Here is a 10,821-nt window from a genome sequence, read left to right as displayed (position 1 = left end):
CCCCCCCCCGGGGGGGGGGATAATACAGGTGTTAATATTAATCATTATGTTATATTAATCACATGGAGCCCAGATTCTTCCAAGCTCTTTAGATAGATCAAGTCATTCACAATCCTCACATCCCCTTGTAAGGTGGATACTGTCATTAGCCTAGTATTACATATAAAGAAGTGAGGCACAGAGAAGCTAAGAAACTTTAGAAAGTCACACAGTAAGTAGTTGGGCCAGAATATAGAACAGGTGGACTGACTCCTGAGTTTGAGCTCACAAACATTGTGACCTCCATTCATCGAAGACCCACGTGGTCAGCACAGGTGTGGCACTTTCATGCATCCAGCATCATTCATCAAATGTCGACTAGGTGCCAGGAATTGCTGTAAGTGTTGGCCAGACTGTGAGATGAGTGAAGCTCTCACTTTGGGCACAAAATTTCAGGATTGGCAGTGTGTGCCAACAAGCTTAGTAATCTACATAAATGATGTTTTACTGCAATATCTCCAAAAACCAGCAAGCTACACCTGTGGACTGGCACATAAAGTTTATATCATCAAAGCCCACGTAAGGCCTAATGGAGCTCACACGAGTGACCTCATCCTCTTCCCCAGGGCGACACTGATGTCATCACCGTGTCAGGCTCACTTTTTCTCCAAATGTGACCAATGACGACAGAGGCTGGCCGTCGGGGGCATGCGGCACTGTTTCTTTCGGTGCCTCTTAAGCCTAGCTTTCCCCCTCTCGGCCTCCCTCTAAGGAAGCCTCACGAAAGGAGAGCGCAGCTGTGCCCAGCGCCAGCAGCGCCCGAAGGGCAGAGCTGGAGCTGAACCGGCAGCCACTCCACCTGCCGCGCTGCAAATCAGGTTCCCTCAGGACCAGCTGCGCTTCCTCACGAGGGACTGTGCATCTGTTTCAAGGGCAGAGCTGGGAGGTGATGGCAGCGACCACAAGGGCCCCAGGCTGCGATCCATGGCCCTTGGGACCTTTAGAGAAGGGCCTGGGCTTTGCCACTGCACGGGGCTCAGAGGGTGAGGCTGTGCCCACAATGGACCCCGGCGCGTGGGAACCCAGGCGCGTCCCTTCGCACTTTGACAGCGGACTCTACTTCGCCTCGCCCTCGCCCCGCCCACCGGGACCACTCCCCGTGCCTCAGGGCCCTCGCTCCGCCCCTCGGGACCACGCCCCTGCCTCTCAGGCCCCGCCCCGCCCCTCGGGGATCAGCCTCAGTTGAGGCCAGGGAAGGCGCTCCTCCCACCTCGGGCTCCCTGCGAAGTCCCCTCAAACCCAGAGAGACAATTAGAGCCCACGTGGGGGGGGGCCCACCTTACAAACCACGCCTGCCCTAATTTGCCACAGCCACCGCCCCAACAGCCTAGATGACTTGGTATTTAGAGGGGTTTTTAGGATGTCTTAATCATCTCCGTGTCTAGAATTCTGCTCACCCCAACCTCGGGTCCCTCACTGGTTTCCATCACCGTGTGACACTCAGCTTAAACTGCTTTGCTCTTGGCCCTGAAGGGCAGCACCCTAGTCTTGGGACCTAGTCTTAATCCCCAGAGCGAGGGCTGGGGTGTGGGAGAAACCTGGTTGAACCCCCTCTCCTCCATTAGCTGTGTGCCTTGGAGCAAGTGACTTCCCCACTCTGAACCCCGCTTCCCTATCTGTGCAGGGAGGGCCGGGGGAAGGGTGCCCGGCAGGCTGTGAGTTCAGTGGTGGTGGTGGCTCCTCTATGATGAGGAGGGAGACCCTTTACGAGAGCTATCTGCTGCGAGACCCCCAATCCATTATGCATGTTTTATCTTCCCGCTCCCAGAGTCTTGGATAAACAACGTCTGCGTCCAGTTTTTAAAAGACGTTCTAATTCCGCCCTTCAATCTGCTCGCTGCCCCCCGCTGAAGTCTGGCCGGCCTCGCCTGGCTGCTGGCCCCGGTTCCCAAACACCATGGGTTCAGCGTTTCTCAGCTGCATCCCATTAACACCCTCCACCGGCCTCGCAGCCTCCCCTCCTCCTGGGCTCAGGGCTGAGGCTCACAGTGAGATGGAGCTGCCTTTGTGAAGGACAGTGGTGCCCGGGCTGTCGGCTGGGGCCGGGGGCACCTGTCAGCGTTTGCCCCCAGGACGGAGCAGACACTGGCCGTGTGCTCGGAGACTGGGAGAAGGCGCGTTGGAATGAGGGGCTCTGGGAAATGCGGGCAGGACGCATTCTCTGGGTGGCCACTGAGGGGAAAAAACAGGATCCCAGAGGAGACTCACAAAAACCACTGCCCTGGGAATCAGGAAGCAGCCCTGCGCTGGCTCAGTCCCCAGCTCAGGCTGTGTGTCTGTGATTGAGCTGCTGCCCTCTCTGTGGTGCATTTAACTTAACAATGAACAGGTTAGGTGAGGCGCCCCCTGCACCCCGCACCCGGTTTTTAAACTCTTGCTTGGCTGCAGACTCATTTTAAAGAAAAATTTCTTCTTGGGATTTGGATGTATAAACAGATGAACATAGAACAGTCTCTCTGGATACAGTAGGTGAGGGGGGACTGGGATCCTGCCCACTTGACAGTAAGTTGAAAGAGACCAGGAGGTACCCCCGTGGAACAGGGTTCGAGATCCATATCTATGACATGATGGCTGCTCTGTGGAACTCCCTCCTGCCCGGGCAGACTCGAGCCCTCCGGCCTCTGCTGCTGACAGTCATGGCAAGGATTTATTGAGCACCTGGTTTTGTGCCAGGGCTGGACTTTACTCATATGTTCTGAACTTTAATAGACAACCCCGATTCAATGACCAGCATCACCAATTTAGGAGCTCTGTGACCTTGCACAAGTGAGCTAACTAACCTCTCTGTGCTTCAGATTCTTTATCTGAAAAATAGATTGTTCAGAGGATTAAAGGAACGAATCCAGACAAAAGCATTTAGAACAATGACAGGAATATAGGAAATAATTGATACAAGGCATTTTTAAAAATCATGACTGCCTAAATGATACCGGATCTTTCTAAATACCATCCTGTTCTTAGATGAGAGAGCTGAGACTCAGAGAGGTGAAGTGAGGGCCCCTGGGTCACACAGCTAACAAGCGATGATCTGGATCCAGGTCTGCTCAACTGTACAGACTGTGGTCTGAACACCAAGCCTCAACAAAATTGCTGTTGACCCTAGAAATCAGGGTCCTTGTCACAGTACTTTGCCTGAGGTGCTCCAAGTCTGGATACCAGGGTAATTAGTGCTGGTCTGGTGTCAGCAGGGTCTGGACTCTGAGCATCTTAGGGAATGAAGATCCCCAACAGAGAGGAAGCATTTGGCTGTCAGAGACCACAGCTTCCAGGTATCTTTTCTCCAAGCCACATCCTTCCGTCTTTCCTGCTGACCTGTAAGATGTCTTCGTGCAAATTAAAAAAAGGGCAGAGGCAGCTCCAAGCTACTCCACAGGTGAGCAGAGACGAGCTAATTTCAGCTCCTATTTGGAGGGCACCATATGCCTTTGCACAGTGCCCAAACTGCACAACCTTACATGACGACCCTGACTCCTCTACCTCAGTACTTGGCGGGGAGAAATGCAGGAGGAGAATAATTTAGGCTTGATGGGAGACAGAATGGTCACAGCCTTGACCTGATGCATGCAGAGCTCTGGGTGAGGGGAAGGGGCAGCAGGCAGTGCAGTCAGGAAGCACATGGGAACCATGTAGTCACTTTATCTCTTTATGTTCCTTTTTCTCGGCGCCAAGGGTGGTAATAAAAGATGGCTGCATGGCTCTCTCCAGGGAGCTGAACAGGAGCCAAACCATCATGTGGTGAACAAATGCCACAGTTGCTCAACTGCCGAGTCACCGCCGCGCCATGTTAAAGTGGTGACAACGTCTCCCTGAGTCCCAACCCAGAGGTGGACACTTGCCAGCCCACCCACCGGGAGAGCCCCAGTGTCTCGTCACCCAGGAGGCCCACGCACCTGTTCTGGCAGCAAGAAAGGCAGAGGTGTGGGGTTGTCGGAAGACCGTCCTCCGACTCCAACAGGACTGGGCCCGCAGACCAACCTCACTCCTCCTAGTCTGTGGGACGCTGGGCAGGAGGCTGAGCCTCTCTGAGCCTCAGCTTCACGCCTATGAGATGACCTCAGCACCCTGATCTCCTGGGAGAAGGTGAGCATGAGAAGTAGACAGGCCCAGCGCCACCGCGGGAGACACAGGAGTGTGTGACACAGGGTGGTGCCCATCTGGGTTGCTTGACTTATCCGACAGAGATGGGTGCAGACCCCGAGCCCCCGGGACAGTCAGGGCCCACGGGAGGGCAGAACGGCTTCTCCGAGGGACACTGGAGCTGAGACCTGAAGGTGAGCAGGAGGGCTTTTTAGGGGACCAGAGCTCTCCAAGGAAAGGGTCTGGGGTGGGAAGGGACAGGGAGTCGGGGTGGCTGAGAGAGAAGGGGGAGGGGGAGGGGGAGGGGCAGGTCCAGACCACGGGCCCGTGTGGACTGGGGCCTGGGTCTGCAGGGAAGCGTTGGAGGCTTTAGCAGAAGGAATAGCGTCACCAAGTCAGAGTTTTAAGAATCCCCATCAAGGCCACTGGCTGTGTGAGCCCCCCAGAGGCCTTTGTGTAAGAGACAAAGAGACAGGAAGAAGGTCAGAGGTTGCCAGGCCCGGGGAGAAGGGGGGCCTTGGCAGAGCTGTCGCGATTCACAGGAGACAGGGCACCGAGGGTGACCCCTGGCGTGAACTAGGGCCTCCAGTGGTCACCATGGGCCAGCGCGGGTGACAAAGGGACACAGGTCCTCGGGTGAGAGGGTGGGGCAGGCCGGGCAGGGGTGGGGCAGGGGCTTTCTGGAAACTCCAAACTTCCTGCTTGACTTTGCCTTGAACCTAAAGATGCTCCAGAATAGAAAGTCTGTTTGTTAGAAAGAAATGAAACAAACAAACAAACAAAAAACCCAGAAAACCTCTCTCTGGCCGCTGGGGCAGAACCGCTGCAGGTGGCAGAGGAGTGGAGGACGCGTGGGCCTGGCCTGTCCTCTTGAGGGCTCCTCGGGCAGCAGCTCACAGCAGCCCCCAGAGCACTGGTCTCTTCAGCTGGGCCGTGGGGTCAGGGGGACAGAGCCGCCGCAGCGTGTGAGCAGGGCCTGGCAGGGAGCCCGGCCCAGGGCGGACGTTCAGCTCACACTGGCTGATGGGAAAGAGCAGCCACAATGCAGCAGAGAAGGTGTCAGGGACACAGGGCTCTTTGTGCGGGATGTGAGCATCCCGGGGGTGCACTGTCGCAGGCCTCTGTGTTTGGCCGAGGCAGATAAAAATGCTGTTTCCTGGCAGGGGACCAGGATCTATCCGAGTGAGTGTCCCAGGTCCTGAGCTGCTGTTTCCTGCTTTGGGGACAATAAGCAAGGAGATTGAGTGTGGAGATCCAACCCTCAGCCTGAGTGCTCCCTGGGGATCAGCGCGCCTCACGGGTGGGTCGCTGTTAGTGGTATTTGCATCTGGGGAAACTGAGGCACGGGGAGACTCATCGGCCTGCTCAGTATAAGTGACAGAATAGACTTAAGAGAGGACCAGGAGATGGATACAGAGCTACCCGGGAGAGAGGAGGAGTGAGCACGGACGGTCAGAAGGACGGAGCCCGCGGCAGGTGGGTCGTGGCGAGGGACGGGGTCAGGAGGGAGCTGCCGGTCAGCGGTGGAGAGCGGGGCCTGGGACGCGCTGGCGGGTGAAATCCTGCCTCCTCTGCTTTTTGGGTGACCTTGGGCAAGTTATTTAGCTACTCTGTGCCCCAGTTTCCTCATCTGTATCGCAGGGATTGTGACAGGCTGGGTGACGTGGAGTTGTTTGGGGGACTGAGTGAGAAAATGCCTGAACTCGCTGGCGTATCGCGTAGTGTGGTGATTTGTCTGGGCTCAGTATGTTTCCAGACAGAGAAGGCCACGGCCCAGGAGTTTTTAAACGTGCACAGAGCCTCCAGTGAGGCGTGGGACTCAGACGCACCGCTGACCGCCAGTTACCGAGCACCGAGCACCATGCCGGGTGCTTAGCTGGTGGCTGCAAAGATGAAAGGAACCGGATCTCCGCCCTCAGGGCTCTCCCTGTCCTGTGGGGAAGGTGGGCTCAAATGGAAAAGGTGGGAAGAGAAGGAAGGAGGGCGAGAAAGAAAGAAAGAAAGTCTATAGGAATCAGTTATTCATTGAGCCAAAATGGTACCAGCCATACTCCAGGTACTGGAGCAGGAAATAGCTATGGCAACACCAGCAGAATGGCCTCCCAGGTTGAGGGAAGAGCATGTGCAAAGGCCCTGTGGGGGGAAATATACCTGACTTTGTAAAGAATGGCGGAACCGAGCACCCAGGGGCCACAGGCAAGGGGGAAGCAGAAGCCTGTGCCCGCAGGGCCCTGCAGAACACTGCGGCGCGGGGCACTCCACTCTGAGAGGGTGGCAGCGCCCAGAGGGCTTAAACATGCCCCTGGCATGTGAGTTAGTTCTAGAACAGTCACTGTGGGCCCTGTAGGAAGGGCGGATTGAAGGGGAGGTGGATTAACATGTCTTTAAATGCCATTTCTTCCGATAAGAGGTGTGGGGGGGATCTCCTTAAATTTGCCCTGTACCCATCTTTGGCCACTAGAATGTGCCAGAAGTGACCCTGTGTAACTTCTGATATTGACCCTTAAGATACCGGCAGCCTCTGCCTCTCCTGTAATTCATCGTCTCAAAAACCAGCGGCCATCATAGAAGCCTGATGGCCTGGTGACCACATGGCTGTGAAGAAGCCCCACAGCGACACAGAGAAAGACAGGGCTATGGAGGAGCCCGGGGCACCAGACCAAGTGCTCGGACCTCCTGGCCCAGTCTCACCACAAGCCACTTGTGAATCACTCTGGGCTAAAACTGTGGAGACAGAAGAATAGCCCGTCAAGCCTTGCCCCAATTCCAGACCCACAGACTGAGAGCAAACAAACAAAAAATGGTTGCAGGTTCAGACCACGAGATGTGGGGTCGTTTGTTACACAGCAATTACTAACTGAGACAAAGAACAAGGGCAGAGGCGATCCAGTGGGGTGGTGCTGCAGAAATCCAGGTGGGAGAGAGGTAGAGAACGCCTCTTTCAAGGAAGGAGATCATCCCAGGGCTGGGGGCACTGCAGATACTTAGGGCCATTAGGACAAGCCCTGCAGAAGGTAAGTGGCTACATTCCTGAGAGCCAAGAAAGACCAAAGGCTACAGAAATACTACTTATTAGCAAAATAAAGACACATCCCAGGAGAAAAGCCCATCTTAATAGAACATCTCTTCTCTATCCTATTCTGTTCTGTTCTATCCTATCCTATCCTATCCTGTTCTGTTCTATAGAACACTTGTTATTTATTATTTATCAAGCACATTCCAACATGTCACCTCGTGGCTCTGTCCACCGGTCTGTGGAGTTGGCCTTGCCATCTGTACTTTTCAAATGAGGAAACTGGCTCAGAACGGACACAGTGAGTGGTCTAAAGCCCCAGGGCACATGGTCAAGGTAGACTCTGAACCTTTAAGTCTCCTAGGTGAGTAGATTTCTTGTTGGGACACTTCCATTGCTAAAATTGCCACGTTTATTTTAATTTTTGATACCAGGGATTGAACCCAGGGGTGCTTTACCACTGAGCCACATCCTGGCTCTTTTTATTCTTCATTTTGAGACAGGGTCTCGTGAGGTCACTTAGGGCCTCTCTAGGTTGCCGAGCCTGGTTTTGAACTTGTGATCCTCCTACCTCAGCCTCCCGAGCAGCTGTATTACCAGCGTGCACCACCATGCCTGGCTGCACATTTATTTTAAACTAATAAAACAAAGAAAGCAGCATCTCATTCTGTCTTTCTGGCCTGCCTGCTGTCCCTCTCCATGGGCCGGCGGGCGATGGCTTTTAACGTGGGGGTCCTTGGATGCCCAGGATTGGAATCGCAGAGCCCGACAGCATGCGGACTTCTGCGTCTCACCCAGGAACCGTGTCGTTCTGGGAATAAGGCCTAAGCATCTGCATTAAAAAAAAAAAAAATAGGAGCAGGGCTTCCTGATTTAGTCATGTTACAGATCAGTTTGAGAGTCACTGAAGTTGTGGCTCAGCAGGAGCCCGGAAACAGTGGGTCATGATCAGGTGAAGACGGTGGAATATCACTCAACATTAAAAGAGAATAAAATCATGGCATTTGCAGGTAAATGAATGGAGATGGAGAATATCATGCTCAGTGAAGTTAGCCAATCCCCCAAAACCAAAGGCTGAATGTTCTCTCTGATAAGTGGATGCTGATCCATGACGGGAAGTGGGGAGGCTTGGGAAAATGGAGGAACTTTGGGCAAAGGGGGAGGGAGGGGAGGGAGGGTACATGGGGGCAGGAAAGATGGTGGAGTGAGGTGGACAGCGTTACCCTAGGTACATGTGTGACTGCACCTAGGTGGGACACTACGTCGTGTACAACCAGAGAAATGTAAAGTTGTGCTGCACTTATGTACGATGAATCAAAACACATCCTGCTTCATATACACCTAATTAGAATAAATCAATCAATCCGAAAATATTTAGAGAGAAGAATTTAAAAATATTTTTTAAATATTGAAAGATCAAAACTTTTGTTATCTTACACAATAATACCTAAAATAAGGTGCATAATGGGTGATCTATTTTTTCCTAATCCACAGTAAAATAAAGAAATTTAATAAAAAAAAATAATGAAGAAGGTCTCTGAGCAGCTCAGCCAAGGGCACATGGGTCACCAAGCCCTGATCTGGGTTCTCACTGCTCCATCCTGCCTGCCGAGGGACCCCAGAGTCTTTTCTTCTGTCTCCCCCACCCATGAGGCTTACCCCAGTTCCTGCAAGACCGGTGGAGTGTGAGGGGACGGAGGGGTGGGGACACGTAGGAAATCTCAAAGAAACGCTGTCTGCATTGTGTGTTGGAGGACCTGGGAGTTGGGAGGTGAGTTGCACAAGGCCACACAGCCAGCCAGCCGGAGTCTGCAGTGGGACCCAGGGCCGCCTACCACCAAGGCTCCTGTGTAGTCCAGTGGGAGGCTGTGCCAACGGGGTCAAAGGTCAGTGTGCCGGAAGGCCGGATCTGGGCCCCTCCTCCACTGCCTTAGCTGTGTGACCTCAGGAAATGGTCCCTTGCTGCCGTCATGGGGCACAAAACCACCTGCTCTGGGAAGCGCTCGGTAGCCAGTAGCCTTTTAGTACAAAGTGGCCACTTCTGAGCGAGAAGAGGCCCAGAAGCCAAGGCCAGAAGGGTGACGGGAGCTACTGTCAAGACAGCAGTGGGTCCCAGGGCTGGGGACATTCTGGCTATGGCCACGGCATTGGGAAGGTCGTTAGGGTGGGCAGGGTCCGGGCTCACACAGGTCTATCCATCCCTGATTTCTGGGCATCAGGAGCCACAGTTTCCAGGGCAGTTGGCAGACCTGCTGCTGACTGCTGGGCAGCGGAGCCTGGCACTTCTCTCCGGGCGTACACTGTCCCTCTCTTGTGCTGCTCTCTTCCCGTTCCCACGCCCCACCTCGGCCAGTCCCCAGGGATCCTGCTGCGGGCAGGGCACAGAGTGGATCAGGACATGTCCCTCCAAGAGTGCTGGGCCCTGCACTGCCCCGGTGTGTGCCTGGCCTGGGGACCCAGACCCTGCCCCCTCCTGGGGACGGAGGGCCTGCTGTTGGGAAGTCTGTGCCCGGGTCCAGCCGTGGCCTGAGATCTCTCAGCGGTGAGTTCTCACTGTGCAGAGTGGGGGGATTTTTATCCGTGGGGACAGTCGGCCAGCCTTGAATGCCTTCAGCGAGGATCCAGGCGTCGTGCCAGGTGCTGGGGCTGCGATTCAGAAAAGCCGTCCTGAACTTGATCCTCGAGGCGGGATCAACCCAGCGGAGACAGAGCGGAAGGGCTGGGGCATCCCTCCTTCACTGAAGGGCGAGGTATCCAGGCCTCGGTAGGGGACAGACACTAGAGAATACCACGGGGACGAGGCAGACTCCTGCCCACGATGCTCATCCCAGAAAACAGTTCAGTGGACGAGATCACCCGGCGGCCCTGCGGACCGAACGTCTCCGTTACATCTCCAGCCTCCGGCAGGGCCCAGCCCTGTGGACCTAGCCACCTTCATTTCAGGCAGCGATAAAAGCTTGAGGGAGAAACGTCCTTGCAGCGGGAGAGCGGGGTGGCAGGGTCTGGCAAGGTCCCTCTGAGAGGGGACATTTGAGAGGAGGCCAGACCCCTCACAGACGGGAAGCCAAGAGCGGAAACAGGGAGGGACGGATCTAAGGTGGCACAGCTTGGGCGCCACCCAGGGGGCTGCTCCACTTCTGCAGGTGGGCTCTTGGCCACAAAGCCGTGCCACCTACCTGGACAGGTCCTAGATGCTTTGTGAGCATGGAAGAGGGGCATTGGACTCCCCCTTAGGGCAGGGAGGCAGAGAAGGAGCCCTGGAAGGACAACCTCGAGGTACCCAAGGACTGTGGGGGGGCCAGGGAGTGGGTCTTTCCTCTTTTCCCTCCTCCAGCCCCCGAGCTGCCCCTCACCCGAGTGCAGGGACGCTCACAGGCAAGAGGCATGCTTCTTCTGCTCTGCTCGCTCTGCCTCTACGGAAGCCTCCTCTTCCAGGAAGCCTTCCCTGCTTGCCCCACCTCAAATACCAGCCGCGCCCTATGTCCTCTCTCTGCCTCGCCATTTCTCACGACCTGCCAACCCACCTTTGGAACCCATATCTGTTTTCTGCAACTTAAATGTCAGTTCCACAGGGGCCACGGTCTGTTTCCTTCTCCACTGGGTCCTCTGGGCCTGGAGCATAGTTAAGGAATGAAGGGAAGGGAGAAGGAGAGGCTCGGTGGGTGTGGACCCCTTCAGGAGAGCCCCGGGGG

The 10,821-nt window shown here is 55.1% G+C and overlaps 1 protein-coding gene and 1 long non-coding RNA gene across 4 annotated transcripts in view; one reads left to right on the top strand and one right to left on the bottom strand.

Annotated features, from left to right (window-relative positions):
* Positions 1-10,821, bottom strand: part of Syn3 (synapsin III) — a 444,971-nt gene that overhangs the window by 312,302 nt on the left and 121,848 nt on the right. The window lies entirely within an intron of this gene.
* The window catches only part of LOC125616626, a 70,339-nt gene continuing 63,332 nt past the window's right edge, over positions 3,815-10,821 (top strand). Inside the window, exon 1 of the long non-coding RNA XR_007347348.1 lies at positions 3,815-4,310. This is a non-coding gene — a long non-coding RNA (uncharacterized LOC125616626). The remainder of the gene's footprint in view (positions 4,311-10,821) is intronic.

The sequence above is a fragment of the Marmota marmota genome, unplaced genomic scaffold (assembly GCF_001458135.2).
Source record: "Marmota marmota marmota unplaced genomic scaffold, marMar, whole genome shotgun sequence".
NCBI lineage: Eukaryota > Metazoa > Chordata > Mammalia > Rodentia > Sciuridae > Marmota > Marmota marmota.
This window is presented reverse-complemented; position numbering and strand designations above follow the sequence as displayed.